General features: G+C 47.6%; 1 long non-coding RNA gene across 3 annotated transcripts in view; it reads left to right on the forward strand.

Moving 5' to 3' along the window:
• The first annotated feature begins 711 nt into the window (after positions 1-711).
• Positions 712-12,875, forward strand: part of LOC147344328 (uncharacterized) — a 32,526-nt gene continuing 20,362 nt past the window's right edge. The window contains exons 1-4 of one of the 3 annotated variants that reach the window (XR_015155742.1): positions 733-1,387; positions 3,619-3,718; positions 3,801-3,892; positions 4,821-6,099. This is a non-coding gene — a long non-coding RNA (uncharacterized LOC147344328). Of the gene's footprint in view, positions 1,388-3,618; positions 3,719-3,800; positions 3,893-4,820; positions 6,100-12,875 lie in introns of those variants that run through there. The other 2 variants (XR_015155744.1, XR_015155743.1) reach the window with 2 other exon arrangements.

A 12,875-nucleotide genomic window follows, 5' to 3' on the forward strand; every position in this document is an offset into this window, starting at 1 on the left:
GCAGAAAGTGAAGAGGAACTAAAAAGCTTCTTGATGAAAGTGAAAGAGGAGAGTGAAAAAGTTGGCTTAAAGCTCAACATTCAGAAAACGAAGATCATGGCATCTGGTCCAATCACTTCATGGGAAATAGATGGGGAAACAGTGGAAACAGTGTCAGAGTTTATTTTTTTGGGTTCCAAAATCACTGCAGATGGTGATTGCAGCCATGAAATTAAAAGACATTTACTCCTTGGAAGGAAAGTTATGATCAACCTACATAGCATATTCAAAAGCAGAGACATTACTTTGCCAACAAAGGTTCGTCTAGTCAAGGCTATGGTTTTTCCAGTGGTCATATATGGATGTGAGAGTTGGACTGTGAAGAAAGCTGAGTGCCAAAAAATTGATGCTTTTGAACTGTAGTGTTGGAGAAGACTCTTGAGAATCCCTTGGACTGCAAGGAGATCCAACCACTCCATCCTAAAGGAGACCAGTCCTGGGTGTTCATTGGAAGGACTGATGCTGAAGCTGAAACTCCAATACTTTGGCCACCTCATGGAAAGAGCTGACTCATTGAACAAGACTCTGGTGCTGGGAGGGAATGGAGGCAGGAGAAGGGGATGACAGAGGATGAGCTGGCTGGATGGCATCACCGACTTGATGGACATGAGTCTGAGTGAACTCCGGGAGTTGGTGATGGACAGGGAGGCCTGGTGTGCTGCGATTCATGGGGTCACAGAGAGTCGGACTTGACTGAGTGACTGAACTGAACTGACAGAAGCTTTTGGGCTTCTCTGGTGGCTCAGTGGTAAAGAATCCTCCTGCCAAGCAGGAGAAGCGGGTTTGATTCCTGGGTCAGGGAAGATCCCCTGGAGAAGGAGATGGCAACCTGCTCCAGTATTGCCTGGAAAAATCCCAAGGGCAAAGGAGACTGGTGGCTACAGTCCATGGGGTAGCAGAATTGGACACGACTTAGCAACTAAACAGCAAGCACAGATTTCACCTAGATTAGAGTTTGAGTAACTGGGGCCATTGCTTTGCCAGGTTAACACACAGGAAGGATTCTCCACTAGATAACAGCACAGGTGAAACAGCCTAGTTCAAGTTGCGAAGAAGGTAATTAAGTCAGTGATGGGCAGTTAGTGCTGGAACCAAGCAGCTGAGGCAAATGGCTAGGATATTAAGTCCTGAGGAGGGAGCTGGGAGTTCCAGCTGGAATTGAGGCTTCCCGTGCTTGGAGATGGGTATCTTAGCCATCTGGGCATTGGCAGGAGGAGTGGGAGATGGTGAGGAGAGAGCAGAACACAGCAACCTGCCTTTTGTGCCGCCTGCTTTTAAGCCCCTTTTCTATGGGACCAGCTTCTGTTTGCCTCTCTCTTCCTAATTTCATCTGTTCAACTTACTAGAGGTAAGTTTGTTTTTAGGCAAAGTCTGTAGGCCCTGCTCGGGGCTGCTGCGGGCCTGATGGTGACCTGAGAGGCTGTGGCCAGAACCTGCACATCTCTCCAGGGACCAGGCCATGTCCTGAGGCCACGCAGCCCTGAGGGAGTCTCTGGACAGCAGTTCCCAGGGGGATGGGTGCTGGACACCCAGCAGAGTCATTGGGACAGTGCTCCGAGGTAGCTGGTCCTCTCTGGTCAGCGAGCAGCATCCGATGGCCTATCAGGCAGTGTCCCAGTGTCTTTGGGGGCCATGGGCAGAAGTGTGGATGCCACCAGGCTGGTGTCCAGCTCCTGGGAGTCGGGGGTGAGCATTGTATGCATGGGCAGGGACCTTGAGGCCATGTTGAGGAGATGCTCAGTGAGCTGGAGCTCTTCCTGAAGCCTCCACCAGCTGCATCCCGAGGGCTCGCTGGTCCTTGTGCGGCCTACAGTTGCAGCCTACACCTTGAGCTCCAGTCAGACGTGGTGATGGGCAAGCATCAGCATGGAGGACACAACCGTGGACCACACGACCGGCTGTTTCTGTGCTTGGATGTGACCTCCAGTGACATGCAGGGTGAGCGCAAGCCCTGCCTGGAGCCTGGCCACGAGCTTCACGGCCTCCTGCCCCATCAGTGCCTTTGTACCTAAAGAGAAGCTCCCTGACCCTCCCAACCTGAAGCTGGGGCTCAAGGCCAAGGTGAACTCAGACAAGAGGGTGAAACATCCTCCATGATTGTCTCTATCCCTTTTCTTCATCTGGGCTTCCCTGGTGGCTCAGCTGGTAAAGAATCTGCCTGCAATGTGGGAGACCTGGGTTCGATCCCTGTGTTGGGAAGGTCCCCTGGAGAAGGGAAAGGCTACCCACTGCAGTATTCTGGCCTGGAGAATTCCATGGACCATGAGGTTGCAGAGTCAGACATGACTGAGCAACTTTCACTTCTTCATCTACTACATTTCTAAGATAATGACCTTGGATGAAGGAGACATTATCTTGACTGGGAGGTCAAAGGGAATGGGACCCTTTTAAGAAAACAATGAGATCTGGGCTGGTCCACATGGGGTCATCAGTAGGAGATGTAAGGTGGAAAAGCGAGAATATTGAATCTATGCAAAGCACCCTAACTTCTTAACACAAGTTTCAGGGAAAAGGGGAACAAGACAAAAGCAAGCGAAGATGATTTAATTAAATGTGACAATCTTTTATTAAACCAATTTTTAAAAATTGGATTGCTATGCATCAACTCAAAAAAGATGGACCCTCCAAAAAAGACCTGATCTAGAAGAAGTGGGCCAGAAATGGAAATGAGAAACCGTGTATTCTAGGAAACACCAAACCAAATGTTTGGAAGACTTACTTTCCTTTCCTAGAACTAGACTGGGTCATTCTGGGACCAGGTGTTCAAGTCTTAAAATCTGAAAAGGAAGCAGAAAAGCATGTTTCTTCAGTGCTCCCCAAATTTCTTTGATCATTAAAATCATCTAGAGGAATTTGTAAAATTAAAAATTTAAAATTACTGTCCCATCTCAGGCCCAGTGTGTTAATTAATGGAATTAATCTCTAGCACTCTAAGGGATTCTTATCATGAAAGTGTAGGAGATGCACTACTCCACCTAATCAGTTAATTAAAAGTTTTATTTAATAAGTGAGCAATTAATGAAGACCTCACTTGTTCGCTTGGGCTTCCCAGGTGGCTCAGTGGTCAAGAATCTGCCTGCCAGTGCAGGAGACAGGGGTCTGATCCCTGGGCGGGAAGATCCCCTAGACAAGGAAATGGCAACCCGGTGTTCTTGCATGGGAAATTCCATGGACAGAGGAGCCTGGCAGGCTACGTGGACACAACTGAGTGACTAAAAGAACAACACTTGTTCGCTTAGGGTGTATATTCTGGCCCGTAGATTCTGAATTCAGGAGATAATTTTGAAACTGTTGTTTCCCAAATAAATATTCTGTCTTTTATCTACCCTGCCCTCCCCCGACCCCATAAAAAGGAAAAAAAAAAAAAGTCTGCCAAAGGATAGGACTCCATCATATAACCAGATGGTGCCTGTGATACTCATAAAGCCTCCCTCCATCACCAGTGACATGCCTTTTACCAAACTCTTCACTGTCATTTGGACTTCACCTTTGAAGCTCCAAGGTCACCCCATCCAATGATAATGGTCATTGGATTGGAAATGTAATTACATGATTGTTAATCAAATCTATTTTCTCCAGACTGAAGAAATAGCTGAAACGGTCCGTGGGGAGCTTCTTCCTGTTATGGCAACTGGAAAAGGATGTGGAACTTGCTCTTTGATGAGAAGGTTGACTCCATGTAAGCCTCCTGGGGATGTGAGGAGAGCAGAGGGCAGTTGGTTTCATTTTGGAAAGATCATAATTTTCTTTATCCTTTGGAGGCCTTAATTAATTTTCTGGACCATGAGCTGTGCCTTCAAAGAACACAGAGGACTGATCAGATTGCTAGTGCTTGACCCGCAGAGCAGTGATGGTAAGTCAACGCTTCTGCTGACATTCTGAAATGGACGTGTTGACAAGTGAAGTGTGGCCTGGCAATCTCTCTTCCATCACCACAAATGTGTAGTGTTTGTCAGGGTGGCGGTTTTGGGTAGTTCTCCTCCCAGAGTTTCAGAAGTAGGAGTTCCTGCTGTGACCACGTGAAGGGCTGAGTCGCATGGACCACTTTCTAATGTTGGACAGAGTGAGTGGGTGGCTTTGGGTGGCTGTTTCATGTCCAGTGGTATCTGAAATGCTATTCCAGAGATCCCTAGGGGAAATTTGTCCTAAGTCTGAGATATGATATCTTTCAACTTTCTGTTTTGTGGCCTAAAATCCTCAAGTTTGCAGATGACGTCCAGCCAGGTAAATAGATCTCACTTCAAGGGCCAACCTCAGCAGAGTGGCAGGGGCTGCCTGAGGGCAGGGAGGATGCCAAACCTTCCCTGGGCCCAAAGGGGAAAGAGTCCTGAGAGTGTTACTAATGTCCATCCTCATGTGTGATGGGCGTGGGCACAAGAGTGGCCTGGGGATGAAGTCATACAATGTTAAGATTAACGTGTAGGTTATGGTCAAGTTTCTGTGCTTCATTTCTGCACTTAGATTGCAAACTGAGGGCATGCTTTGGGAGTCGTTCATTTACAGAGCAGGTCGTTGGTTCTTTGGGACAACCTCTTCTCTTGCCCTTTAAAAACAAATTTTTTTTTTTTTTTAAATGTGTGCTTTAAAAACAGAGCAGGTTTAAAATGAATAACCAACAAGTACCTACTTTATAGCACAGGGAACTCTGCTCAATGTTAAGTGGCAGCCTGGATGGGAGGGGAGTTTGGAGGAGAATGATCCCTGGATATGTGTGGTTGAATCCCTTCCCTGTTTACCTGAAACTGTCACAACATTGTTAATGGGCTATTGTTATTGTTTAGACGCTAAGCCATGTCTGACTCTTTGTGACTCCATGGACTCTAGCCTGCCAGGCTCCTCTGTCTATGAGATTTCCCGGGCAAGAATACTGGAGTGTATTGCCACTTCCTTCTCCAGGGGATCTTCCTGACTCAGGGATTGAACCTGCATCTTCTACATTTCCATGGATTGTTTACCACTGAGACACCTGGGAAGCTCCCAACTGGCTATACTCCAATACCAAATAAAAAGTTAAAAAAAAAAAAAAGCAGCTTAGTCACACCCACTTCCCTTCAGAAACCCCCATCACCCAAGACTATCCAACCACACTGTGGAAGGAATTTTACTGAATGTCTTGTCTAAACACAAAGAGTTCCATTGCTTACCCTCCATCTGAATCTTCTCTGGATTATTCATGACCCTGGCTTGGCTGCATGGAGTGTTAGCTTGACTCTTATGCCTAAACTGCATGGGAGTTTATTTTTCTCTCTTAACAAGAATTCTGAAAGTGAGCTTCTCACGTGCAGCAGCTCCATCTTGGTGTCGGTTTTCCAGACTTCCTCTGTCTTTGTGCTCTGCCATTTCAAGCATGTGGGTTTCATCCTCAGGCTTATCACCTTGCGGTAATAAGAGGGCTGCTCCCCTGCGGGCCTCAGGTCTTCTGTTCCAGGAGAAGGGAGGAGAGCATCCGCCACAGACATGCCAGTTGAGCTGGTCCCTTTTTGTCAACCTCCAGTAGATTTCTGCCTCCATCTCACCAGCCAGAATTGGGTCACATGGCCACGTATAGCTGCAAGGGAGTCTGAGGTGTTTCTGGGTTTAAGCAGGAAGGGCAGAGCAGACACTGGGTAGGCAACTAGCCTGGAGAGGCACAGCCTCCCAGTCACCTCCTCATCTTCCTTTTGTGGCCTGAAGACATTCCCCACACCTCCAGCCATACTGGTTCCAGACTCCTTACCCATCTCAAATGTCCCCCCACCCTGGGTAGTCATGGAGGCTCAGATCTCCTTGCAGGGGGCAGACAGCTGTCTCACTTTGGATTCCACACCATATTCATGGTGAGACCACATTTCCCCTTGGTCCATCCAGCTCATGACTGCATGCTGTGGGATCACTGGAGTTGGCCACTCCTCCTCAGCATGGGATCCTTCTAACAGACAGCCTTTTCTTGGAGCCTCTCCATTAGCCTGGCCAAGGCTTTGCCAGAGCTGCCCTGAAACCTCATTTCCTCTCCCCTGCCTCTTCTCCTGGTTATTAGGTCTGCATCATGCTCTGAAAGCTCTCCTTTCCCTCTCCTGCTTCCTCTCCTCTTATCCTTTACAGGCATCCCCCACCTCCCCAAAAAAAGCCTCTTGTGCATCTAACACTATCTTAATATCTGCCACTTGGAGGGCTGACACTGACTTGCTTCTCTGCCCACATGTTCAGAGCCTTCCTTTTATCTGGAGACGCTTCACTCTCTTTGATCTCCAGTTTGCAATGGGAGGCACATGGTTTCCCTTGGAACCTCCTCATTACCCCCTTGGCTTCTGTAGAAGGTGGAGCCCAAGGTGGATTGTTCGTTTGAATGCTTTTGCAAATATTTTTCTGTGTCACAAAATGAATCAGTCACGTTGATTGAGTTTGTTATGTGCCAGGTCTGTTTTACATGCTGGAGGAGACCACAGTTTAGCAGCCTGGGTCCCTGCCCTCCTGGCCACTCACAGGCTAGTGGGTTTAGGAAAGGGTCTTACTTTTTCAGTGATAAGGGATGTGCCCTACCCACCTGTAGTCTCTCCATACACTGGGGTCCCATCTAGCATTTCTACCTTGAGCCTCTCTGCCACTCCCCTGGCAAATTATAGGAGAAGCAGAGCAGCTATTGCCCCTGTATCCAGCACATCAAAAGTCCAGGTACCACAGGCCTGGTGTAACCATGGCAACCTTAATGGGGCGCAATGACCCAGCATCAATCCAGCCCCAAGCTCACTGTAAAATGAGAGGGAGCTCTGTCTCTGCTCCAAATCTTTTGGAGGGAAGGGTGCCGTGCTCCCTGTGGTGTCTAAGAGGTTTCCCTCATAAAACATGTGATGCCACCTTCAGAATGAAGAAGAGCAGGAAACCCTGGTGTCAGTGCAGGAGGTTTTCTGTGGCCTGTGACCTGTGATCTGGCCATTTATTTATGTGCCCTGGATCTGCCTTGGAATTGCTAAATAAAGCCAGTTGGGCGCTCCAGCCATGGAAGGAACATGGGACATCTTATATGCAAATGTGCATGTACCTGATGCACACTGCCAGACCCGTGGATGAGGCGGAACTGCTTTGCGCATAATTCCTTACATCTGTCAGTTGTCTCTCTTCATCTTGCACGCCTGGGAATGGCTCCATGGCAGTGCCCACTGGGTGCCTGTGATACGTTTTCTGCTCCCTTTGCTGAGAGCTGCCTTCTCCATGGCCTCCAGGTTTTGCCCCAGGTTTCCTGTCCTCTGAGCAGTTCCTCCCTGATTTCAAGCAAACACTCAGGCTCCAGTGACCCTCTCTTCCATCTCTGTCTCCCCTGGAGTCCTAACTTTTTCTCCATGTAGCCTTGCTCATGTGCGCGCTGGTTCGTTTTTGTTCTCTCTTCTCACTTGCAAGTCACTTGTGTGTCTATCATGTTTTGTCTCCTTAGCATCTAGCCAAGGGCCTGGCCCAGAGCATGTGCTCAGTAAATGCCCATTGGATGACCGATTGGATGCTTCTTCCAGGCCCTTGGTATCCGCCAGTGGCAGCAATACTGGGGACCTGTAACTAGGGGCAGTACAGGGAAGACCCCATCTTGAAGGACATTATTTTCTTCTTCTGAAAGCTGCCCCTCTTGCCCCTCCAGTTGCTCAGTCGTGTCTGACTCTCTGCGACCCCATGAACTGCAGCATACCAGGCTTCCCTGTCCTTCACCGTCTCTGAAGTTTGCTCGAACTCATGTGCATTGAGTTAGTGATGCCCCTCTGGGTGCCGTGACATTTCGTGAGAGTTCTCACCTGTTGGAGAGAGCAGGGAGGTGGGGAATCTGTGGTTGAGGGGAAGGTGATAGAAAGGGAGCAGCTCTGCTCTCCATCTTTTGGTGTTTATGTACATTTCTCAATCTTGATCCTACTGTGTTATTAAAAAGCACTCTGGGCTAAGCACAGCAAGCTGGGAGGTCTCAGGTAGAACCAGACAGATGTCTCTGTTTAACTCGTAAACTGATTACATTCTGCTGTGTCTCCAAAATTAAACTGAAAAGCTCCTCCACCCCTGCCTCTTAGACTTCACTGGACCAGACACGAGTCATCCTCGGCTAGCAGCTGCCCAATGGAAAGGCGTGTCTCTACTGTTACTCTGCTGGGTGTTGCTGTCCCCCCTCAGCTGCAGTCCTGACAGGGGATATTCAAGGTTATTGAATGTTTGAATGACTTGGGGCTGGAAGATAATTTATAAATGGGTCGACACCCTTCTGTTTAGCATGATGCTGGTGACGCAACACTGTCCCCAGGACCTGGGTTAAATGCTCTGTGGCAGAAGCTTTGGTGAGAGGACAATGGAATGGTCTCACACACCTTTGACCAGTGACTACAGCTGTGTAATGACATCTGTCCCAGTCCCAGTGATGCTGAGTTTGAGCAAACTCTGGGAGATAGTGAAGGACAAGGAAGTCTGGTATGCTGCAGTCCATGGGGTTGAAAAGAGTTGGATGAACAAGTGATGCTGAACATATTTTTGAGCCTCTGGAGATTGCCTTCTCCTTGATTAGAGAGACCGGCATGCAGGCAATCCACCTGGAGAGCTGGGAAGTCCACTCTGTTAGGAGAGATGAGGAGGGGCTGGTAGCCACTTCAGCACCCTCTCAGCCAGTCTGCTCTTGCCCTTGGTCACCTCTCTGCCTGTTTCTGGTTGTTACGGCAGGAGGGCAAATGGCTTGGTCCCTTGTTGAGTACTGCTCCCTCCTCTGGACTGAACTCCCCAGCTCCTGAGTGTCCCGAAGGCTTTACTTCCCTTTGCTTGTGGTCCCTGGAGAAGGCAATGGCATCCCACTCCAGTACTCTTGCGTGGAAAACCCCCAGGGATGGAGGAACCTGGTAGGGTACAGTCCATGGGGGCGCTAAGAGTCGGACATGACTGAGCGACTTCACTGTCACTTTTCACTTTCATGCATTGGAGAAGGGAATGGCAACCCACTCCAGTGTTCTTGCCTGGAGAATCCCAGGGACAGAGGAGTCTTGTGGGCTGCCATCTATGGGATCGCACAAAGTCGGACATGACTGAAGCGCCTTAGCAGTAGCAGCAGCAGCAGCAGCAGCTTGTGGTCCTGGAACAGATAGGCTTGACTATTCCTTTACTAAGGCTGATGTGATAAACTCCCAGTTTCTGTCCCCAATCATGACATTTTCTAGGTGCTTTGGAGTTATTGAGCAGTTTTATTTTTCTGGCCATACTTGTCCCTGTAGTCACAGTCATCACTTTCCTCCTCTTGGCAGCCAGAGGATTTTGATGTCAAGCCTGCCTTCCTGAAACCTGATGAAAGGCACAGGGGCTGAGCTGTCACCTGATGTCAGGGAACAGTTTACTCTGGGTGACGTTTTGCTTGCTCCCCCGTGACTCTTCTTGTTCCTCCAGCAAACATTTTCAGGATCACTTAATTCCTTAGAGCCCATGCAGGTTCTTCTGGTGTGAACGGGGCTGTGTTCTTCCTTGTCACATTAAATCATTTAAAATGGACTTCAGGGATTTCCCAGTGAGTACTCACTTCCTCCCATCACCAGGGGCGGGGGTCTCCTCTGCTCCCCTTTGAAGTGTGAGGTTAATTTTCTTTGCAGCACCTTTAGGTCTCAGGAGAGGTGAAATTGTGGTTGTTGGCTCTGAACTGGGAAACCTGGAGACTTGTGGGCTTGAGACATGTAGAGGTGAGACCGGAGAGTTGGAAAAGCCATTGGCGTGTGAGATTGACCATTGACAAGCTTCCTCCACACACACGTCTTTGGAACAGAATTCTTATGGCTCTGGATGTTTCCTTCCAATGAAGTGGGGCAAAGTGAATTAAGTGTGCAGTGTCAGATATTGGGCACTGGAGTTAGGTGGAGGCAGAGATGACTTGTATGCAAAATCTCTGAGGTTGGACTTGAGTGGTGGGCATCGTTCAGTTTAGCTTCAAAATGGTGTTTTTAGAAAGAAAAAAGGAAGAAATATTAGCCTAAATGTGTCCAGTGTACCCCCAAATATTCTGATGCTTGATTAAAAAATAAGAAAATATTTTTATTAATTGAGTTCCTATTGTTAAAGAACCTTGTGTATATTATCTCTAATCATTACAAAAGCCATTTATGCGGGTGGAATGATCTCTACCTTCCAGGTAAGACAGCTCATTGAACAGGTTCATGGGGACGTCTTGCTGCCCACGTCTTCTCCCAGTCTTGCCCATATGAGCTGAAGTTGCCACCTTCCTGCTGTGGATGCTGCAAACCTTCTGGCTGTGGGCCCAGATTCTCTCCCTCTTACCCTAACCGTCAGCCCACTGGGCTGTGTCAATTCTGCCTCATACCTGGGATTTGTCCATCTCTCTCTTTCTACTTTTACCAACCTCATACAAATCTGCATGTTCTTCTGAGTTCTCTTGCCCTCCAGAGTTCCTCTTCACTCAGCATCAGAGCAATCTTGGCAAAACAAACACTACCCACGATACTCGACCTTGGCCAGGCGTGCCTTCCCTCCCCATCATTTCTGGTCTCCTTCTCACCCACCTCCCATTACACAGACCCCCTTCTAGTCTCAGAAGCATGTCCACATGTAGAATCTTCCTGTGTTCTTTCCTTTGCCTTGAGCACTCTGCCTCTCCCCTCTCCCACATCCATGGCTCTTACACTCTTGGTCCCTGTTACTCTCCATCAGTGGATTTATTTTAATTTCCTCAGAGGTTCAGAATGGGGCTGGGAAATCTACATTTTCACAAGTTCCCTCCACCCCATGATTCTAATGCTTATGGTCTATCAGTTCAGTTCAGTTCAGTCGCTCAGTCGTGTCTGACTCTTTGCGACTCCATGAACCACAGCACGCCAGGCCTCCCTGTCCATCACCAACTCCCGGAATCCACCCGAACTCATGTCCATTGAGTTGGTGATGCTGTCCAACCATCTCATCCTCTGTCATCCCCTACTCCTCCTGTCCTCATCTTTCCCAGCATCAGGGTCTTTTCCAATGAGTCAGCTCTTCGCATCAGGTGGCCAAAGTTTTGGAGTTTCAGCTTTAATATCAGTCCTTCTAGTGAACACCCAGGACTGATCTCCTTTAGGATGGACTGGTTTGATCTCCTTGCAGTCCAAGGGACTCTCAAGAGTTTTCTCCAACACCACAGTCCAAAAGCATCAATTCTTTGGCCTATACTTGGATGGAAAACATAAGGGCAGTTTTCTTCTATGCAGCTACAGCTCAAGACAATTCTTTGAGAAATGCCTGCAGAAAAGGAGTCCTCTGTGGGCAATGGCTACAGAGAAGCCAAATGAGGTACAAGACTTTCTGTGTCCTTGATAATATGCAGGAGGTGTTGTAGAAACCAAACAATGATGTTACTCAAATAACCTTCCAGGTGGGCATCAGGCTTGCCCCCAACTGTCTTTTATATCCTTCTTTGAATCTCAGCAGTTAGAAGTAGCCAAGCTGTGAGTACATAAAGGTAGTTATAACGGTAGCTTGGGTCGCAGCTTAGTATTAGTGTTCGATCTTTCCAGGCGACAGCTGTGGCTTGGATGCTGGTTGTGGAATGGATGCGTCTGGATGTTTGTCATGCGGTCTCATTACCTTCAGCAGCCCTGAGCTCAGGAAACATTGGACTGGCGTGAACCCTGCTGCACTGACTCTCTGGCTTGGCAGCTGGGTTTGGACATTTCTCATTTTCAGTTGACAGCAATGAATTGTAGAACTGCACTGATGCTGCCAAAGATTTGGAAAATTTTTAATATCCCCGAAAGACCTGTGCAATTTTTGGAAAGAGGGAAGAAAAGGTTCTTAAAAGAAGATTATCACACAAAAAGTAAAATAGACACCAGGAATTTCTTTGGTTCTTTGCTTATTCCAGTTGTTTGGAATGCAGGAAAGTGGTGGTTTTGCCATAGTGAGGCAAGTTTTCTGTACACAGCCTTTTATTAATTGATGATTTTCATTTAAATGGTCCCACTTTAATTGAATTTTAGGTGTAAGCCTAAGCTTGGATTTTTTTGGATTTCCTTATTAATGAGGAAGAAAGAAAAAATATATATGCCAATGCATATACTTCTTCAAAAACAGCTTTCCTTCAAGTCACTTAGGAAACTCTTATTTCCTGCATTCCAAAGATAAAGGAGAAATTGGTTCAGAAAAGAACCAAATTGTCCTTCCCTCCTGTTCTTTCAGCTTCATTTCCCATCTGTCCTCCCCAAGACCTTTACTGAGCATTTACTCTGCGTCTGTCTCGTTCATGGTTGCATGTGTAGAATGTAGGGGAGCACCTGTATAGTCTCTGCCCTCGCTGAGCTTACAGTTTGGGAATTAGGGTGAGGGAGGAGGAGATAGGCACTTAATAAATAATTGCAAGAATGATTAATTACAATTTCATAAATACAATGAAAAGATACAAGATGCTATGACAGCTTGTTATAGAGGGTCAGGAAGGTTTCCTGGAGTAAGTGCCATTTAAGCTGAGACCTGACAAATAAAGAGTTGACTGAGTGAAGTGAAACAGGAGCTGAGCGTTCCAGGCAGATATGGTCAAGCAGCATGTGCAAAGTCTCTGGGGCAGGAAATGCACAGTGCATTTGAACAAATGAAGGCATAGATGGTATTGGAGAGACTTGCAGGGGTCTGACCTATGTGGGCCTTTGTAAGGCCAAGCCAAATCTGTGCACTTAATTCTAAAAGCAGTAGGAAGCCATCGGAGTGTCTATGTAATGGTTTGTGTTTTTGAAGAGCTCACTGTATTATTGAAGCTAATTGAAGAGAGTCAAGAGTGAGGAGGAGGAAGACCAGCCAGGAGGCCGCATGAGTATCTGAGTCATGAGATCATGGTGGTGTGAAAGGGGTGACAGCAGTGAGGTGGGAGAGTAGTGAATAAG

The sequence above is a fragment of the Bos grunniens genome, chromosome 26 (assembly GCF_055505025.1).
Source record: "Bos grunniens cultivar Pamir isolate PY7600 chromosome 26, Bosgru_T2T1.0, whole genome shotgun sequence".
Lineage (NCBI taxonomy): Eukaryota > Metazoa > Chordata > Mammalia > Artiodactyla > Bovidae > Bos > Bos grunniens.